Source organism: Vicugna pacos, chromosome 2 (assembly GCF_048564905.1).
Source record: "Vicugna pacos chromosome 2, VicPac4, whole genome shotgun sequence".
NCBI lineage: Eukaryota > Metazoa > Chordata > Mammalia > Artiodactyla > Camelidae > Vicugna > Vicugna pacos.
In genome coordinates this window covers 18,415,714-18,435,984 of record NC_132988.1, presented here as the reverse complement: position 1 = coordinate 18,435,984, position 20,271 = coordinate 18,415,714, and the positions used below count along the sequence as shown (strand labels likewise).

General features: G+C 41.5%; 1 protein-coding gene and 1 long non-coding RNA gene across 14 annotated transcripts in view; one reads left to right on the top strand and one right to left on the bottom strand.

The window, feature by feature from the left end:
- Nucleotides 1-357: 357 nt before the first annotated feature.
- LOC140701127 (uncharacterized) lies at nucleotides 358-18,204 on the bottom strand. Its single transcript, XR_012080004.1, has 2 exons — nucleotides 17,956-18,204; nucleotides 358-493 (listed from the first exon to the last, which is right to left on the bottom strand). It is a non-coding gene; the product is annotated as an uncharacterized lncRNA (long non-coding RNA).
- The window catches only part of SMAD1 (SMAD family member 1), a 68,406-nt gene continuing 64,470 nt past the window's right edge, over nucleotides 16,336-20,271 (top strand). The window contains exon 1 of one of the 13 annotated variants that reach the window (XM_072976277.1): nucleotides 16,336-16,354. The gene's annotated coding sequence lies outside the window, so the exon portion shown is untranslated. The other 12 variants (XM_072976261.1, XM_072976268.1, XM_072976237.1 and 9 more) reach the window with 12 other exon arrangements.

Genomic DNA, 20,271 nt, shown 5'->3' with positions numbered 1-20,271 from the left:
GTGAGTCATTTCCCTCACCGTCTTTCTCAAAATTTCTAAAGTGTATTCCCGTAACACCTGCAGTTAAGCCCAATGTTTCTGGGAATATAAGAAGCAAAGCATCTAACCTATCACTGAGAAAAACAGCCTTGGAGGGGAGTAATGAGAGCTTTGAGAACAGGAAATCTGCATGTACGAGTCTGGTTCTTTTTATAGTATTATTATTATTATTATTAAAGTATAGTCAGTTTACAGTGTTGTGTCCATTTCTGGTGTACAGCACACTGCTTCAGTCATACATGAGCATACATATGTTCCTTTTCATATCCTTTTTCTTTGTAGGTTACTACAAGATATTGAGCACAGTTCCCTGTGCTGTACAGCGTTAGTCGGTTCTGCTGCTTCTTCCTTACATCCCAGCATGCTGTCTGTTTGAGACCAGCTCACAGGACGTTTGCAGGATCCCCTAGGTTGGCTGTTCCGTGAAAGCAAGAGTACCGCGTTGCTTATTGACCTATAAGAGGGCCAGATAGAAGCTCAGTAAATATTTATTAAACAAACAAATGAATCTACTGAGCTAACGGACATGAAAGTATCCAAGCACGACTATGGAGGATTGAAGATTGATGAGGGTTCATTTCTGTCCATTGAAAACACTCGTTGGGAGGGAGAAGTTCCTCAGAGAGGATTCGTGGGAGGAAGGAACACATTAATACAAATACACCAGGGAGAAAGCTTGTGTGATGGAGGGCTTCCATCTAGGTCCCTCTGAGCTAAATTGAGCCAAAGAACATTTGCTTGCTGATAAGTGTCCCTACCAAGAGGAAATAGAGAGCTTCAAAGAAGGGAAAGTAAATCTCAATTTTCTGGGCCCGATGCCAGATATTACAGCACATTAAAGATGACAGACAAAGGAGACAACACCTTAAGACCTATTCCAGATTGTATATTTTCCTCCCTTTGTGGGTTAGCCGGCGTTGAGCAATGTGTGTCCAGGAAGTAATAGAGTAGGTGGGGAAAGATGTTTTCGGCGTTCTCTCTGTAATTTTAGGAACCACACTGTCAGGGAGGCTTGAGGTCTAAGTCATGTTATGATGTCTAGACTATGTGAGAAGAAATGGGACGACGGTAAGATGTTACTTATCCAAGGATGACTGGGGCTGGACGTGTGTTAATGATTTGATTTCCCCCAGAGTGACTGAAAAGGTCAGGGTAGCCTCTACTCTCTGGGAAAGAAGAATATTTTATCATTGATTTTAAAAAATGAGGGGGCGTGTATAACTCAATGGTAGAGAGCATGCTTAGCATGCCGGAGGTCCTGGGTTTAAACCCCAGTACCTCCATAGAAGAAAAAAAAAGACACAGAACGTGAGAATGAATATATGTATGCTCATGTATGACTGAAGCACTGTGCCGTACACCAGAAATTGATACAATATTGTTTAAACTGACTATACTTCAATAAAAATGCATATATTAAAAAAATGTTACCTTGTTAGGAAACTATTTTTGCAGGTTTTCTGGGTTTGTACCATATTTTTTCCTTATGCAAATATTGAGAATAATCTAGTAAATCATTTGTGTCTTGCTGCCTGTAACATGGGGAATACATTTTGAAAAAATGTAGAATTTTGAAAAGGCATAGGGTTTCTCTAGCCTGAAAAGTTTACACCTAATTCACACAAGAGGGGAAGGCTGTCTGCAAAAGTGAGAATTTCAAAGCATATGAGTTTGAGAGACTGAAAGAGCTACAGGCTCCAGAAATCTTGAGTGGAAAAGCAAACACATTTAGAAAATTTACTCATACAGGGCTGCGGTTCTCACTACTGTAAAAGTAGAGGTAAAACCTAGCGGCAACAACATTTTACAATTTCCCTGCATTTCCTTGTTGTGAAAGGATCATTTAAATGTGTGAAAAGCAATTTTGCCAAAAGAATAAACCAGCAGAGAGACTGTTTTACACAATTACCATTATTGACATTAAGGAAACATAAATAGAATAAAGTCAACTAAATTAGAGCGTGTATTTGTCATATTTTTCAGGTTTGATTCTGTGTATTAGTTTATTATAAGTGTTTTGCTATAAACAATATATTGACCATTTAACAACAGAGACCTAGGGCCCAACTATTGAGTCTTCTATCTGAATTTAAAGTAACACTTGGGAAATTACTTCATAGACAAATACATATTGAGTACCTGTTAGGTGGCAGATGCTGTCCTAGGTGTTTTGAACACATTGCTGAGTAACACCCAGGCACTTGCCTTGTAGCAGCTCATAATCCGGGGAGGAGATGCTCAAACAAAGCTGATTCATAAAATAGGTAACAGTGAGCTCTTACCAAGCGCCAGCCAGCACTAAGCACAATTCTCACAATCTTATGTTGGAGGACTTATGAATCCATTTCATGGATGAAGAAGCAAAGAATCTGAGTTTCTTGCCCAAGTCCACATGGCTAATCTGGCTCCAGAGCCCTTGAAGCACTTCTCCACTTATGTGTGGTATATACAACAATGGACATGCAAATGGTGAAGGACACAGAAACTTTGGACTGGGGTGGAGTTAACAACGAGGGAAATCTTCCTAGAGGAAGTCAGTGCAGGAGGAGGCCTTAAATGATAAATGAGCATTAAGATGATGATTGAGGTGAGGTGAGGTGAGGCAGGCGGAAGCCAGCCCATGGAGAGGTCTCTGTACCTTCCTAAGGAGCCTGGGCTTTTCTCTGTTTTCAGGGAGATTCTACAGAAAGGCTGTGAGCTGAGAAACAACATGGCCAGGCCTACATTTACTTGCATTTCTCCCATGGTTTTTCAGAGCAGTGGATCTCAGACTCGGGCATGCGCACATGGGCACCAGCATCACAGGAGGGCTTTTAAAACACATGGCTGGGCCCCATGCCCCGTGTTTCTCATCCCATAGGCTTGATGTGAGGCCCGAGAATTTGCATTTCTAACCAGTTCCAAGTGACGCTGCTGCGGCTGCAGGCACCGCATGTGGAGAACTCCACTGGCATTTTGGAGGATGTATTTGAAGGGGGCAAGGCTAGAGACCACTTAAGAGGCTAATATCAGTCATTTTGGAAATTTGGGAAATAAGACATATCAGGAATCCAGGAATTTAGGAAATAAAGTAAAATCTAGTTTTACTGTTATTATTTTCAACATAAAGCTTTATGTGCAAATAATAAATGCTTTTCAATTAAAAAAAAATCTAGACCTAGAGTCTAAGCTTTAAGAGAGATTTTGTCTAGCGTATTTAATTCGGTACGTCTACCACCTGGACTAGTCTGGCATGTAGCAAGTGCTCAAAAACATTCACTGAATAAATTAAGTGGATAATAGATTCAGGAAATACTCAGGAGATAAAATGAACATTCCCTGATGATATAGGAGTAAGATAGAAAAAAGACTGACTCCCAGGTTCCTACCTCGGATGACTATGAGCGATGCCGTGAATAACGACAGATATTACAGGACGAAGGGCAACTTTGGGGTGGAGATGGTGATCTGTTTTAGATATGTTGCATTTGAAGAATGTGTGAGAGTTCCAGGAGAATAAAATCATTAGACAGCGGGATGTGTGAATCCAAAGCCCAGAGAGTGAGAGCTCTGGGCCGGAGATACCAGTTTGGAACCCACTGGCAGGTGGATATTTGGGAGGTAGTCATATATTGCTGAATGAAATTGCTCAAGGGGAGCAGGTGGAGGGAGAAGAGTGAAGCATCACGTTTTATGTATCAGATCAAGAAGAGGGAGCACTGAAAAGACGGACAAAGGAGATGGTCGGAGACGTAGAAGAGAACTGGGGGAGTGCACTGTCATGGGAGCCACGGGATTTTGTTGTTTGGTTGTTTTACTTTTTATTATATAAAATTTTAAACATAAAAAAAGAGTGGAAAGAATAACACAGTGATTTCTCATACAGCCGTCAATAATGGCCAACTCACAGTCACTTTTATTTTACTTACATCTCCACCCTCTCCCTCCTGCCAACTAAACCATATTATTTTTTAAACAAATAATAGGCATCATATTAGTTTATTAGCAAATGTTTCACTATACTTCTCTAAAAGATAAGACCTCTTTCAAAAAATAGCCCAGTAATACCATTATCTCACTGAAGACCATCAATTCCATAACGTCATCAAATTTTCAGTCAATATCCAAAATTCCTCAACCATCTTATAATTTTTTTTTGGTTTTACAATTTTTTTTTTGTATTGAAGCAAGAGACAAATAAAGTCCAAACAATGCAATTAGTTGATATGTCTCTTAGCTCTCTTTAATCTACAAGTGTCCACTCTACTCCCCTAATTTTTCCCTTGGCTACTTATTATTTATTGAACAAACTGGGTCCTGTAGAATTTTCCACATTCTAGATTTTGCTGAATGTGTTCTCATCATGTCATTAAATATATTCTTTTATCTACTTTATTTCCTGTGTATTGGTAATTTAGGCCTAGAGGTGAGGCTTGACTAATTTAGGTTCCATCTTTTGACAGGAATAGCTTCATAGGCGGTCTTGTGCGTTTCTGGTTCTCTCTCTCTTTTTATGACAGAACAATCACTGATGATCATTATCTAGATAACATTATTTCATCAGGGATTACCAAAAAATTCTGATTCTATCTTTTTTTTCATGTATTCCTTTTTTTCCATTCATTAATTGAAATACTTTCATAAAGAGAAACTTTCCCACGTCTACTACATGACCACCCTGTGGTCTGGTTATACGAGAAAGGCAGGAAAGAATGCTTCATCTTTTCTTTTTATTTACCATTTTTCAATATAATAATGTGATTCCCTAGCATTTCATGGGGAATGCTTTCAAAGCATTATTACATCATTTATTTAAATATTTTACATGTTTCAGTGTATTGTAGTTATTATTAATGTACAAATTGCCCCATCTTTGGCCCATAGGGACTTAAAAAATTTGGTTCCTGAGTTTTCTGAAATAACTCCAGTAGCAATTGCTAGCTTTCTTGCATTCTGGTATGACAAAATGTTTTATTGTCATTTCATACATTTGTTGCTCCAGATCTAGATTCAGTTATTGCTCAAAAAAGAGAAAAAACTTTTAAGGGGTAATGGTATCCAAAGACCACAATCTGGGTGCTGAAGATGCTCATTGCTGTTGCATTTGGTAATTATTTTTAGGACTTCTTCCTCAAAAGAGCCAGGGAATATGTATTTTTAGACAAAATGCACCATGAGTTCAGATTGATAACCCCATTTCCAAACTCGATTAAGCATCTTTAATTAAATTAGTATTTGTATTGCTTTTCTCTTACACTGAAAATCTTGGTTTGCAACAATGTTAAAACAATTACTTTTTAAACATATTTTAGGATAATTTCAGAATAAAACTGCCCAATATTATTACTAATAACATGACTACTGAAAATAACTGAAGATTTTGTTTAGTTCTTTTTGTCCTTAAATTATATCCCAATAAGGATTTACAATCCAATTGCTATATTTTTTGTCATTTGAAATAATTCACCGCTGTGTGTTTATGTTATAGTCCTGATTTATAGTTAGGTTCATTTGTTTCATTTTGATTTGAGTTCTTATTGATTCTTTTTAAAAATTACTTTTGCTTTGTAACTTGGTAAAACATTTCCATGGTTCCAAAGTCAATTTTACAAGTAGAGTATTTTCAGAGGAATCTAGCTTCCATCTCTGTTTTCTCCAATTTATCCTCTGTCTCCCTTATACGTAACTTAAAAAAAAAAGTTTTGGTTTATCCTTGTATTATTGTTTTGCGATGAGCAAATATAGATAGATAGGTAGATAGATAGATAGATAGATAGATAGATAGATAGATATTCATCTCTCTCTACTTTCTTGAAATAGATGATAATATACTATACATACTTTTCTTCACCTTACTCTTTCACTTAACAAAATAACCTGGAGATTACCCCCATGCAGCATATAGAAAATAGCCCTGATTCCTTATTACAGCTCCAAAGTATTCCATTATGTTAATTCAACTAGCCCTCTAGGAATGGATATTTGGGTTGTTTCCAGTCTTTTACAAAGCCAAAGGCTTTGAGAATGAAGGAATGACTAGTAGCGCCCAATGCATCTGAGCCACCCAAGAGAAGACATTAAAGTATTCATTGGACTTCGCAATGTGAAGGTCCATGAAATCGTAACCAGGGCTAAGATGTAGATACACAACCTACCAGCAGTATGCAGTGGCCTCGCTTCGCAAGAATAGTTTCAGTGTCATGGTGCAAACTGAGATCAAATTACAGTGGGTCACTGGGTGAATGTGAGAAAATTATACAGTAGGAAGTATAAACTGCTCTTTGAGGAATTTGGACAAGAAGGGACACAAAGGTATAACTAGGTAAGTATTTGGAAACAAGAAGGGTTTTAGTTTGTGGCTTTGTTTTATACACGTATGTATGTTTGTGCAAATATGATTTTAGAATAGAAAATAGCACAGCCTGTTTACTGTTTGGGGGAAGGAGCCATACAGGGAAAGAGTTAGAATGGGAGGAAAAAAAAGGTGTTGATGGCAGAGAAATGCTGTAACTCTATATTTTTGAAGAGAAGACTCTTGAGGTTGTTGAAAGTATGATTGGAAAATACAAGCATGTCACAGACATCTTTAAAAATATATATATTTCCTGAAATTTATAGAAACTCAAGTCACCATGAAAAGGCAACATTCTCTGGCCTGATCCTTATGCCCTTGACACTTATAGTAAAAGAAGCATTTATCCTTACTACAGCATTCTACCATCTTTGGGTCATCATATCACAACTGCCAAGTCCAAGGCCCTTTCTTCTCTTGGGACCGATGTAGTAGCCTCCTAACTGACCTACCTCTTTCACTCTTGATCTTTCTGTAGTTCCCACTTTTCTGCAGAGAAGCCAGGAAAATGTAGCTCAAATCTTCTTTCTCCCCTGCTTTTAATCATTCAGTGACTCCCTATTACAGTTAGAAAAAAACTCCAAAGTCTTTGTGAAGGTCTACAATGACAATCTGTAACTTCTTCAGCCTCCTTCTCATTGTCCACATCTTCGCTCAAAGCTCTTCCCTCAAAAAGGCCTTCTCCGGCTGCCCTACCTAAAACAGAAGCTGCCCACTCCCCGAAGTCAGTCATTCACATCACCCTGTCTTATTGTCCTCATAGTTTAAATGATCACATCTTATCCTGTATTCCTTTGTTCATTGTCTATCTCCCCAATTAAAATACGTGCCAACTGAAAGGAAAAGCTCTTTGTTCGCTGTGGTAACCCCAGTACCTTAAACAATGCCCAGCATATGGTAGCCACTCAACCTATATTTTCTGACTATGTTAATATTGTTCTTTGCCTTTTGCAAGGACCTGCTATGCAAATTTTCACATCTTTTTACCTTTTATTTTCTCTCCTTTGGTTTTACACAAAGCATTTCAATTTAATAGTGATGACCTTGGAGAATCAATACAACTGCAGAAACATTGAAGTGGACTTCTTTTATTGAAGTATGGTCAGTTCACAATGTTGTGTTAGTTTCTGGTGTACAGCACAGTGGTTCAGTTATACATATATATATTCCTTTTCATATTCTTTTTCATTATAGGCTATTACAAGATATTTATAAAGTTCCCTGTGCTACGAAATAGGACCTCGTTGAAATGAACAAAATTTGAATTTGAGCTCCTTAACAACGAAATGCAAACTTTAGGGAGCTTTATTAAGGCAAAGTGGAGCATCCCTGAGTTAACTGGAAAAAAAAAAGAAAACAAAAAAACCAACCCAATCACCTGTCTCAAGTGGAAAAGTGCAACATTAGCTTTTCTTTTGAAAGATGAGATAACACAGGGTATATGCTAATGCAGAGGGGGAAGAATCTTTTAGGAAACCAGGAGAAGGGTGTTCTCTGTGAACCAGTGACCCTTTTCATCCACGGCTGTACAAATAAATTGCAGCCTGTGCTAGTGCCTAGACTTTCTAATTTGGAGGTAAAATATTAGCAAGCTAATTTGGTCACAGGCCTATGGCTAAATATTCTGGTCTACTTTACAGATAATAAAGGTGATGTTTGGAGTTCCTTCTGCCTGAGTTCTGGGTTTGGTTATTACTTGTCTCTATATTCAGGAGACAAAGCAGGTGTTATTTATCAACCATCCTCTACCCCCCCTCCCCCCGAACAGACAGTGCCTCAAGTGAGACTGATTCAGTTGGATACCCAAGCCTTAGAGATCAATCGCTGCTAATCAGTGCTTTTATTTCCAAGTGAGATTTTTTATCACCACTGCTAATCAGATGACATTAGCTAAAGTAAATCATGCAAAGCAAGATTTTTTTTAAAGAAATATCTTTTGGACAAAGGATTTACTATATTTATACAATGAATTTTAAAGGTCACAAAACAACACTAAAAATTCAGGTCATAAAAGATATTATCCAAAGAAATAAAAAGTTAAAGGAAAGTTCAGTGCAAAATTTCAAAGGCTTCTCTTTGTCAGTCTTGTCAGTTTATCACGAGAAAAAGAAAAAGAAAAATCTAAAGATACATCTGGCAACTCAGATTTATATGTGACTTTATTTCTAGCACTCATTTCTAAATACCCTGTTTTGGAGGCAAAACCCCTTAGGTGAGGTCATGTTTATAAGCCCTTGAGATTTACTTTTCAGTTCCTGGCTCAGCTCCTGAAATCATTTTTTTCTTATTCCCTCCCTCTAAATCAAAGGGAAGGCATTCTTTGTTCTTAACAGTGCTGGGTTTTTAAGTGCCTGGTTGTGTTCAGAAGAAATCAAAGAAGATCTACCTAGGATTCTCCTCCTTAAGAGTGAAGAACCATTAGTTCCTCCTTATAATCAGGAGAAGAAAATATTCCACTTTCTTCTTTTTCTAGGAGTAAATTTTGGAAGAAGAAATTATTTTAAAGAATTTTTTTTAATTCTTATTTTTTATTGAAGTGTGGTCGATTTACAATGTTAGTTTCATGTGTACAGCAAAGCGATTCAGTTATACGTATACATACATACATATTTTTTCAGATTATTTTCCATTATAGCTAATGACAATCAATTGAATATAGTTCCCTGTGTTCTACAGTAGATCCTTGTCTTTATTGATTTTGTATATAGTAATGTTTATCTATTAATCCCAAACTCCTAATCTATCCCTCCCCCCCGCCAAAGAAGTTTTTATACTTCAGTAAAGTTACACCTTGTCTTAGAAAGGCTGGTCTGTCTTTGCAACAGCTTGATATAACAATTGCCTCAAATACAAAACATAACTGCTGTTTCTGCACATATAAGAGTCATACCAAAGGGGAGGGGACAGCTCAGCGGTAGAGTGTGTACTTAACATCAGAAGGTCCTGGGTTCAATCCCCAGTACCTCCATTAAGAAATAAATAAACTAATTACCTACCCCCCCAAAAAATAATTTTAAAAAAGGAGTCTTACCAGAACAAAATATTTTTACCTAAAACTTTTTCAAGTTCTGGAACAGAAATTTACAACTGTTTCATGACATCCCTAACTTAATGCTAAAGAGCAAGTTGTACAATCTCTGGGGAAATTCTAAAACCCAGTATAAATAAATACGCCTCTTTATGGACTAACGAGAGAGGGATAATTAATACACCAGTACATCAAAAGATTACCTGCCTAAGTGTTCACAAGCCTCAACTATTATGGGCACATATAAGTGATAAATGTAACAAGGAAGATGAAAAGCCTTCTGTGGCAGGGATTTCTGGTTACCTATGCAATATTCAATGGTGTGCTGGTAAGAAGTCTAACAACTGGTTCTCTCTCAAAAAAAACCCTTAGTTTGTTGATGTTTGCCAGTTATTGTGGTGTAAATGTTCCCGCTGTGACCATTTTCAGGCTGCCAAAAAACCTGGAAATGTAACCATAGGCTCTCACAAGCCAGAGTGAGCCATTTGGAGCACAGCACTGCAGTCATTGTCTTCTTCATCACAAGCAGACATCCCATTCTGTTGCACTGGCAATTTCCTAAGATTAAAAAAAAAGAAAGGCGCTTCCCAGTCATTCTTGCAAATAGGAGATGCATAAGACAGTATTTGCTGATGAGAAGTAGGCACATGTCATTGAGACAGTGGTGGCCTGCCGCAGATGGTGGTGCTAGTGGTGTGTTCCTTAAAGGAGCTTCAGACTCAGTTCACCCCTTTTGTCCTTATCCTTTTCTTTTTTCTGCCTGGAAAGCAGACATGATGACTGGAGCTGCAGCAGCCATTTTATAATCAACAGTAAGGGAGAGGACAAGGAAATCACAGAGACCTTGGTCTTGACATCTTCGAGTTGCCTCACCACCTCTGGAATTCCTATTTCTGATCTTTTCTTTACAAGAAATAAAATATACTTTTCTATTGCTTAAGCCATTGTCATTTAGGTTTTGTGTTAAAGGAGACCAAAGGCAATTTTCACCTTGGGCAAACTTGCCAATGAATGCAGCCCTAGTGAAGAGAAATTACTACCAGAAACAAAAGTGTTTGCGAATTTTTTTCTGGAACTCATATAGTCACTAAAACTTTCAAAAACTGGCCCATCCACTACACACTTTGTTGGAATGAGTCTACCTAAAATACTTGACTTTGGAGGCAGAAATTGTATTCTCAGCATAGCACTGTGAACATTCAGTGAGAAGAATACTGGCTACCATTACTGAATACATACGAGGTACCAGACACTGTGCACCAGATGCGCTTAGAGGCATCAGCATGCTGGCTGCGTGACCTTGGGCAAGTCACTTCCCATCTTGGTGCTTCATTCTTATCTGTAAAATGGAGATAACAATAGCTATAGCATAGGGTTGTTTTGAAGGATAAAGGAGTTAATAAAAATATAATAATATGTATGTTTGGTGCTCAAAACAATGCCTGGCAAATAGTAAGCACTAAATACAAGTTGGCTACTAATATCATGCTCATTTTCCCCATAAAACCTGTACAATAGGTACTGATATTACCAGCAGATGAGGGCAACAGCATCAATCTCATAGGGAGGCTGTGAGGACATGATACCTCCAAGTGGTTAGCATTGTGCCAGATAAATGCTCAGTAAAATCTGGCTATCATGAGTTTGGTACAGAGCCACACTGGGATGAGGCTCTTGTAGTGAGATTTGTGCCAACATATTGGATCAGTGAAGAGAAAAATAAAACTAGCTTTTGTGTGTGTGTGTGTGTGTGTGTGGGAGAGAAGGCTGGTCATTATTCACCCATCTCTATAATGTACTTATGGTGCCTCATGATATGTAATTAATGCGCCAAAGGATGAGCGATATTTGACATGTAATAGATACAAACCAAATATACGGGGCACAGCAAGAGGGAAGGAGAAGAGAAGGCCTAGGGATGGGGCTTGGGGATAGAGAAGAGATGACTCTGGCTTAGGTTCAGACCTGGAGTTGGACCTGATTCTGACATTTACTAGTTTTTTGACCTTGGGCAAATTACTTTTCATTTCCCTCATTTGTTAAAATGACAATTTTGAGCTCCAGAGACTCATCCACCCCAACTCTAAAAAGTCATTTTGTTTGTTCATTTGTTTAACATCTAGGAGATAGTGTTGGACCTTAAAGAATAGGTGGCATTTTGAAAACTGGAGCTGCTGGGATGCTACATCAAGTATGAACGCAGGATATAATATTTCAATGCTTTGAGGGGAGTATCGTTGCAAATTTACCAGCATTTGTGTGAGAGTATGAAGGAGACCAGACACGAAATGTGATTCAGGGTCATACTTTGAGAACTTGGGTATCAGGCCTTGAGGTTTAGAAGTTTACTGGGGGACACTGCTAAGCCATTGAACTTTTCTGAGCAAAGGAAGGACATGATCAAGCCACTTCCCTTGGGAGATTATTTCAGCAACGAGAAAGATGTGAGGGTCACCTGAGGCCTGGAGGAGAGTTGGGGGATTACTCTAGAGGGCTAGGCACGAGATCAAAGTAACTGGAGGCGTGGGAAAGGAAGGACATGAGAGTTTCGAGAAGGATGTGAGTATCTCATGGAAGGAATGAACCCATGGAAAGTTCTCCCATATGATTTCACTGGCAAGTAGACGTAACAGTTCAGCAGTTTAGTGCAGAGCCATTCTTGGCACAAATTAGGGGGCTGAAAAGTTGTTTGGTGAATTTGGAAACAACAGTTTGAACAGTGTGTAGTAAACTCAGAAAATCAGGAATCAACCTTTGTTAATGACAGTCAATTAATAGGGGTCAGGTAAGCAAAGAGATTGTTGTTGACTTAGGACAATTTAGGAGTTCGGTAGATTTAATATTCACTGTGAGTTTTTTGGGGGGGATAACAACATTGCAGTTTTGTGCAGCAGGAAAATGGAGGAAGGAATAGTCCTCAAAGGCCTGTGTCTAGATGCTACAAATACTACCTGACCCCAACTGGAAGTGTGGTCTCAGAGAATAATTCTAAGCAAGGATTTTATAGAATGCTCCATAAACTTCAGAAACTGGAAATTCATCTAAAATTCTACTGTCACCATAAGAGTTATCATCAAATTTTCACTTAGAACTTTCACAGTGCACAGACTGTTTTGAAACTCTTATAAAAAGGGCTAACAACTTTTTTTTCCCAAATTCCTAGAATGTATAATTAGATTTAAAATTCAGATTTGAGAGAAATGACAATCACGAGATAGAATCATTACTGTGAAGCATGCTCTCCTTTACGAAAGACACCAGTTGGCATTTTTACAGCTGTTCTATTAGAGATTTCTTCCTTCAGCAAATATCTGAGCGTCTGCGATGATAGATCTGTGCGAACTCTGGGCATGTGGTGGGAAACAAGCGAGGTAGAGTACCCAACTTCATGCTACTTAGAAGGCTGATAAGGTCTTCCCACAAATACCAACAGCGTGCCTAAATACACTTACAACTGCAAATAGTTCCAGGTTCTCTGGAGGAAAGGGTATGATGAGAAAATAAAAGGATTTCAACATCAAAAATTCATAATCACCGCCCCCCTACACACAGAGTTTTCACTGGAGCATCCTTTTTTCTGTCTTTCTTTCTTTTGCTTTCTGTCTTTTTTCCTTCTAGTTTCATGGAGATATAATTGACATCTAGCACTGTGTAAGTTTCAGTTTTACAGTGTAATGACTCGACTTACACACATCATGACCACGATAAGTTTAGTGAACATCTATCATCTCATATAGATACAAGTAGAAGGAACATCCCTTTTCATTTTTATTTATTTTTAATATTGATTGACTGATGTACAGTCAATTTGCAATGTTGTGTTAATTTCTGCTGTATCATTTATACAGATACACATATACATCCCTTTCATATTCTTTTTCATTATAGGCCATTATGTGGTATTGAATATGGTTCCCTGGTCTGTACAGAAAGAACTTGTTGCTTATTTTATATACAGTAGTGTATATCTACAAACCCCGAACTCTCAATTTATCCCTCCCCACCCCCTTTCCCACCTGGTAACCATAAGTTTGGGACATCCCTTTATAATGTGAAGAATACTGCTCCAGTGATCCCTGGTGGGCTCGTTCCACTGAAATTCTTCAGTGGAACTTGTAAGGAGCTGTTACAGAAATTCGACATCGCATTTATTTTTCTATTGAGTAGAAGTATCTCTTAAAATAAGTTTTTGGGTGCATATTTCGCATATATAAAATTTGCAGCCAATTTTAAGGGCTGGCCTTACTGTAAATGATTAGTAATTGATTTGGGGGTGGGGCACAAACTGGTTAAATAGCTTAATTAATTTGCCTTCAGTTCCTTGATACTTCCTTTTCTCTGGGGATCTTGTCCTCCTCCCTAGCTCAGCCCATCCACTGCTAGGTCTTGGCATTGTCCCAAACCATCCCAGCTCCCTGATTTCAATCTCCAGCATCCCATTCTCAGACTGGTCCCCAGCTTTGGGGAGTGGTCTCCAGTTCCAGCACTGCTTGGACCCCACTGGGACCTTCGATCTTCTCACCTTTCCATCGTCATCATATTCTTCTGTGTCCTCACCTCCCTCTTTATCACAGTCCTACACAGACACTCTCTTGCGTAACTGCTCCACTCTCAGATCCTCTTTCCCTCCATCACACCCAGCTGCAATACCCCAGCTCTGTCCCCTTAGGCTGACTGATGCTAGAGAGGAATCCATAGCCATGCTGACTGGTCTTGCTTTAAAGTCATGACCATTAACATCAATGGGCACTTTCTAGCGCTGCCTGGCCATCCTACCCCATTTCTGGAGTTCATTTACTCTCAAACTCTCCCAAAAGAGAACTATCTCATATTGGCTTCTCTCTTTCAACCTCTAACATTTCTTCCACCCTCACCATTCTCAGGAGGTAGGGTCCATGGCTATCTTACCAAGATAAGAGAAGCAGAGAGAAGAGGATGTCCCCATGTTCCCCTCTCCACAGCCACCAGCCCACATGCATCTGGGTCCACACACTCCACCTTCCCTCCTGGGCTACCTTTTCCCTGGTCAGCGCACTGGCTCCTGGCTCTTCTGTGAAAAAGGGAAGAAGACTCAGCCTCAGGATCTTTGCACTTGCTCTCTCCTCTGCTTGGGAGGTTGGAAATCTCCCCCAGATCACCTGGTGCTTTCTCTTCCTTTAGGACTTCTTGTCAGTGAGGTTTTCCATACTCCTAGAGAAACAGCAGCCTCCCCTACTCCCAACCCCTCTTACCCTTCGGCTTCCATCCCATATACCACCACGTGACGTCTTCGTGCATTTATTCATTATTCGACTTCCTCGATGAGAGCAGGGATTTTATCTGTTTGGTTTGCACCATATCCCCTCTGACTTGGATGCTTAATTGATTCTTTCACTCATTCATTCATTCATTCAACAGGTGCGGGACACTGCTCCAGACCCTGAGAGTACAGCTACGCACAGAACAGACCAAAAAAACCTGCTGTTTCAGTGAAGGAAGGAATTAGGTGGGACTTTTTTTTTTTTTTTCACTTACATATGTTGCTTTTAATTCTTATCTAAAAGTGTCCAGTACTTTCAAAAGAGCTGTGTTCTGAGTTGCCTACAAAATATTTTAACTATAGATTGGAATGGATCACGACAAATTAGGTTTCATAAACATAACATCCACGCCAAGCAGAGAAAGAGGACATAAAATGTGTGCATTTGGGTGGGATATGGTGTGTTGGGGGGGTGAAATTTTAGATACAGTGGCCAGAGGAGGCCTCATCGAGAGAGGAACATTTGAATAAAGACTGAGGGAGGCCAGGGAGAAGCCTATGTGGGCGTCTTCAGGAAGGGCTTTCCAGGGAGGAAACAGTAGGTACAAAGGTCCTGAGGTGGGAGTGTGCTCTGGTGGTTCCAGGACTTTTCAGGCAACCATGGTGACTTGAGGAAGTGAGCAAGGAAGGGAGTAGGAGACCAGGTCAGAGAGGTAAGGTGGGAAGGAACGTTCACGCAGGGTCTTGTACACACTGTGAGAATTTTTATTTTGAGTCAGATAGGGAGCCAAGGAAGGATTTTTTGGATACAGTGATATTAATATGCAACTACATTCAAGTTTTCACAACCGCCCCAATAATGTCCTTTTATTTGTCTAACTTTCTATTACTATTTAAAGAACTAGCTTGCACAAGGGGCAAAATCAAATTTTATAGAATTCATAGTATTAGTAATTATCACTTGGGGCTACTAGGACAGTGCTGAGAAAGGTCATCTATAGGTTAAAAAAATTAACAGTTCTATGTCTTTTTGTAGTTTTTCTCTCCAATCCATGATCCAATCAAGGATTAGCTGTCATGCCTTGTTTTTTTTTTATAAACAGCTTTATTGAAATGTAATTCACATGCCATATAATTTGTCCACTTACAGTGTACGATTCAATGGGTTCTAGTACACTCACGGAGTTGTGACACTGTCACCACAAACTAATTTTAGAACATTTTTGTTTCCCCCAAAAAGAAACCCCATAACCTTCAGCTATCACTGCCCCCAGCCCCCAACCTCCCCATTCTCCCAAACATAGGCAACCACCATTCTACTGTCTCTGTAGGTTTGCCTATTCTGGATATTTTATTTAAAAGCATTTTTTTAAATTAATTCATTACTTTCTTAATGGAGGTACTGGGGATTGAACCTAGGACCTTGCACATGCTAAGCACTAATTCGGACACTGAGCTATACCCTCCCTCCTTGATATTTTATATAAATGGAAGTATACAATTGTGGTCTTTTGTGTCTGGCTTCTTTCACTTAGCATAGTGTTTTCAAATTTCATCCATGTAGCATGGGCCAGTACTTCATTCCTTTTTATGACTGAATAATGTTCCATTGTATGGATATAGCACATTCTGTTTATCATAGAGAGGGTTTGAGCAGAGGAGTGACCTGATTCCAGTGGCATTTAACAAGGCTCACTCCAGCTGTTGTTCTGAGGAGGTGAGAAGGAATTAACTATGTCAAATGCTGCTTTTAGGGAAAATAAGATGAGGCCCAAGAGCTGACCTGTAAGTGCTCAAATAATTTAATGAAGACATTAACAGAAATATTCTGATCTATCTATAAACAGTATTTTATGTATTTGGCGAGACTTTCATTTCCTTTGAATAACTACACATGGAATGCAGAAATAATAAAATAGTTAATAAATAAGAATTTTAAATAGACTGTAGTCTCGTAAACATACTTGAACAATTGGAGAGGACCATTGATTTAAAAAAATATTGGTGGTAATGGTTTTTTTGGTACATGGGAAATTAATTCCTCAGAATAATTATTTGCCTCTAAACATAACTCAACATTATGGTAATTATCCAAGATTTCATGCCAGCTTCCAGAGAGCTGGCCAAGAAAAAAAATTAAATCTTATAAAAAGATATTTTCAATATCTATGCAGATCAGGTAGATGGGAGCCAGTTTGTCTTCATTTTGAGAGATTGGTGTCACTTAAAAGATTGTAGAAATTGGATCAAAAAATTTAGAAGTCTATTGTAGCATTTGTCGTTTGGAGCAACGAGGTTACCTACTGGAATCATTAGCTCCCGAACTGGCATAAAACACACGTATTGATTCAGGGTTAGGTAGAAGCACACGCAGTAGTTACTAGGCTTTCCAATTCTGGGTACGTGAAACTTCTGGGGCTTGCAAATTATTGGGCAAGGTAATCGTCAAATCGTCAAAATCGTCAAACGTTTATAGCGCGGTTCAGTGGGCGCGGTGGACGTGTGGATGAACGTTTCAGAAAATAAACACTGAACTCAGAACTTCACTTGCAGGTAAGGCACCGAGTCCGCTCCCCCGCGACTAAAGGAGGCAGGGGCCGTTGTGTTTTCTCCTTGGAATCAGAGGGCGTGGGGCTGGGGTCGGGGGAGGCGGCGCCGGCCCCGCGCTCGCGCCGGCGGGGCCGGGAATTTGGAGAGGATCCCTGGTCGCGCGGCAGCGGCGGTGGCGGAGGCGGCGCGCGGGTGCGCGGGTGAGCAAGCGAGCGAGCGAGCAGGCGGGCGGGCGGGCGAGTGCGCCGGGTATTGGCAGCCGAGGAGTGGAGGCTGGGCGGCTCCGACTCCCTGACGCCAGCGCGACCAGATCAATCCAGGCTCCGGGAGCGAGCGAGCGAGCGAACGAACGGGCGGGCGGGAGGAGGAAGGAGAGGCCGAGCGGCTGAGCCCGGGCCGAGGCGCGGGGAGGGACCCTGCGAGCGCAGCGCCGCGCAGCGTTCGGCCGGCCGGATCGGGGCCGCACGGGGACCCCGCTCGCCCTGCCAACTCGTGCGCCCGCGCGGACGGGCGTGCAGCCAACCCGGTAAAACGAAACAGACCCGAACCCAACTTTCCCCTCCGCCGCGTCCCCGCCCTCCCCTCGGCGCCCCGGGCTTTCCAGTGCCGCCGCCGCCGCCTCAGGCTGGGGCGGGCGGGCCGGGTGGCCGCGATCGTGCGGGACCGTTGGCGAGGGCTGCGGCGGTAAGGGGGTCTTCCCCGCGTGGGGCGGACCCGGGACCCCACCCCCCCAATGATGGCGCCTCCCGGAGGGTCAGCGGAGCAAACCTGCTACTTCCTTCTCTCCTCGCTCCCGGCCAGCCGGGCCGGCCTCGGCCAGGGTGTCCCCGCGTCTTTGTTGGGTCTGCGGGCCGGGAAGCCGCGTTCCTCCGCCCGGGCCCTGCCCGCGGCCACCCTCCCCCTCCGCCAGCCGCCGGCCGCCCGTTTCCCTTTCCCTTCCTGCAGCCGGGCCTGGGCCGTCGGCGCGGCCCGCGGGCCCATTGTGTCCCACGCCAGCCCGGGCGACCCGTGTGGGAGTCGGGGGGGCGGCCGCGGGCGCTGCCCTTCCCGCGGAGCTGCGCTGCCGCGAGGCGGACGCCCGCTGCCCTGGGTCCCTCCGCGTCCGGGACGGGTTCCCTCCTCTGCCCCTCACCAGCCTCTTGGGGGTCGAGGTCAAGGAAAGTTCGTACCGAAATTCCCTCTAATTTATTCAAAGGTTTGGCGGCGGCGGCGGCGCGTAATTTTCTCTCTTTCTTTCTCTCTTCCGCCTACACCCCCTGAGTCTCCCCAAGTGTCCTCTCATTCCTTTCCCTTTCCCGGATTCGATTGCCTCACTGCATGTGTATTTGTGAGTTCGCTGCTGAACAACTGTTCATTTACTCGGCGCCCTGTCTTTGTTAGTGTTTCTCGGGGTTGTTTCTGCAGCAAGGTGGGGGTGGTGGGTGTGAGAGAGACAGACGTGGGCTTGTTTTTCTAGTTGCTTAATGTATATGAAGGCTTCCCGGGAGAGCGTTTCCTTGATGTAGTCTGGGAAGGGAGGAGGAACAGACGCCTGCCGGATCTTACAACTACAGTAGCTGCGGCTTTTGTTTATTTGGAGGCGCGGACGATTTTTACATGCACTTTGCTGGACCCCCCAGTAAGGTGCGTCCCTTCGGAAAATTGAGGCGCGTCTCAGAACCAGCTCCCGAGAGAGCATCGTTGTCGTGAGTGCTGTGACCACCTGCCTTTTTCTTTCCCCTAAGGTTCTCTTGCCCTTATAGCTGAAGTTTGAAAGTAGGTGGAAGTAGGTAGGATACAGAAGTTGCCTGATCTCTCTCTGTTTCTGTTGCTGAAACTCTTAGCCCGCAGCTCAGTGGCGGAATATTCGCTTTTATTTCAGAACATTGCTCGCTCTGATCGCCTGTCGTGGATAACATGCCTCCTTTCAGTAACACAATAAGAAAACTGTTCTCTGCCCAGGTTGAATTTTCATCTTGTTTCTGGTTACCACTTGCCGCTTTATTGGAGGTAGGTGAGCTGTATTGGAACCACTATTTAAAGAGAATGGAGGCAGAATGAGTGTTCACTGCCCCCAGGATTTTCAGTTAGTATAAATATTTTGCATTAGGGTTGTTCTGACTGAGGTGCCAGGCCTCAGTATGCTGTACTGATTGAAGTGTTTGTCCTCCCCAGCCCCCTCCCTCTTCCCCATTTGCAGTTATTTGATATTTCTGTGCAGGTGGTGTACATTTGTGGAATACTGCAATTCTTAGGAAACTATAACCAGTGTCGTGGGAGATGATTTGCTAGAGGTGGGTGATGCCAGAGCCTCTGGAGGATCTGGGCAGGGTCGGATTTCTTCTGAGGGGGGAGGGTTTTGTCCTTGATTTAGTTTTGACCCCTCCAACCATAGGTATGTAACCAAATACATTTTTTCTTTTTGTAGTATCCTTTGGTTTTATAACAATGAAGAGCTGATGACCTTAGCATTTTAGAGAGATGACAGTTTTTAGGCCATTAGAAATGTTAACCTCTTACACCTCTTGGAATTTAATTTTCGTTTTCTACTGAGTTCATTAAAGCATTAAGAAGAAGTCAGTCTCATTTTCCCACGTACATTTATTAGTTAAAAACTAAATTGCAGCTGGTAATTTTGATTTCTAGTAATTCTGGGTTCAGTAGCTTGGTTGGATTGGAAAAAGAATAAACTTGAGTGTAATTAGACAAGAATATTTAAGCTGCAGTCGCCTACATAATCAAGGCCAAGTTGTGTGTGTATAAAAGATCTCATTTGTGTAGTCTTACAAGGCTAATGGAGGCATCATGGAGGCTTTATAAATAATGTAAGTTGTGTATAATATGGAGTCTCCAGAGACGGCAGAGAAAGCATCATTACCAGCCTTTTCAACCTGCCTGAGATCTTAAATTGATTTACAGCACTGAACTGGTGCAAAATGATACATCAGGATGACATGGGGTCAGCCTGTAAAAGTCTATGATGTCAGCCTATTAGTTCAGTCATCATAATTAAACTGTATTACAGGGGCAACTAAGCAGGAGTCTGGCGTTCTTCAGATATGGGTGGTACATGGATTTTGTTTGTAGTGGAAAGGCCGAACCGCT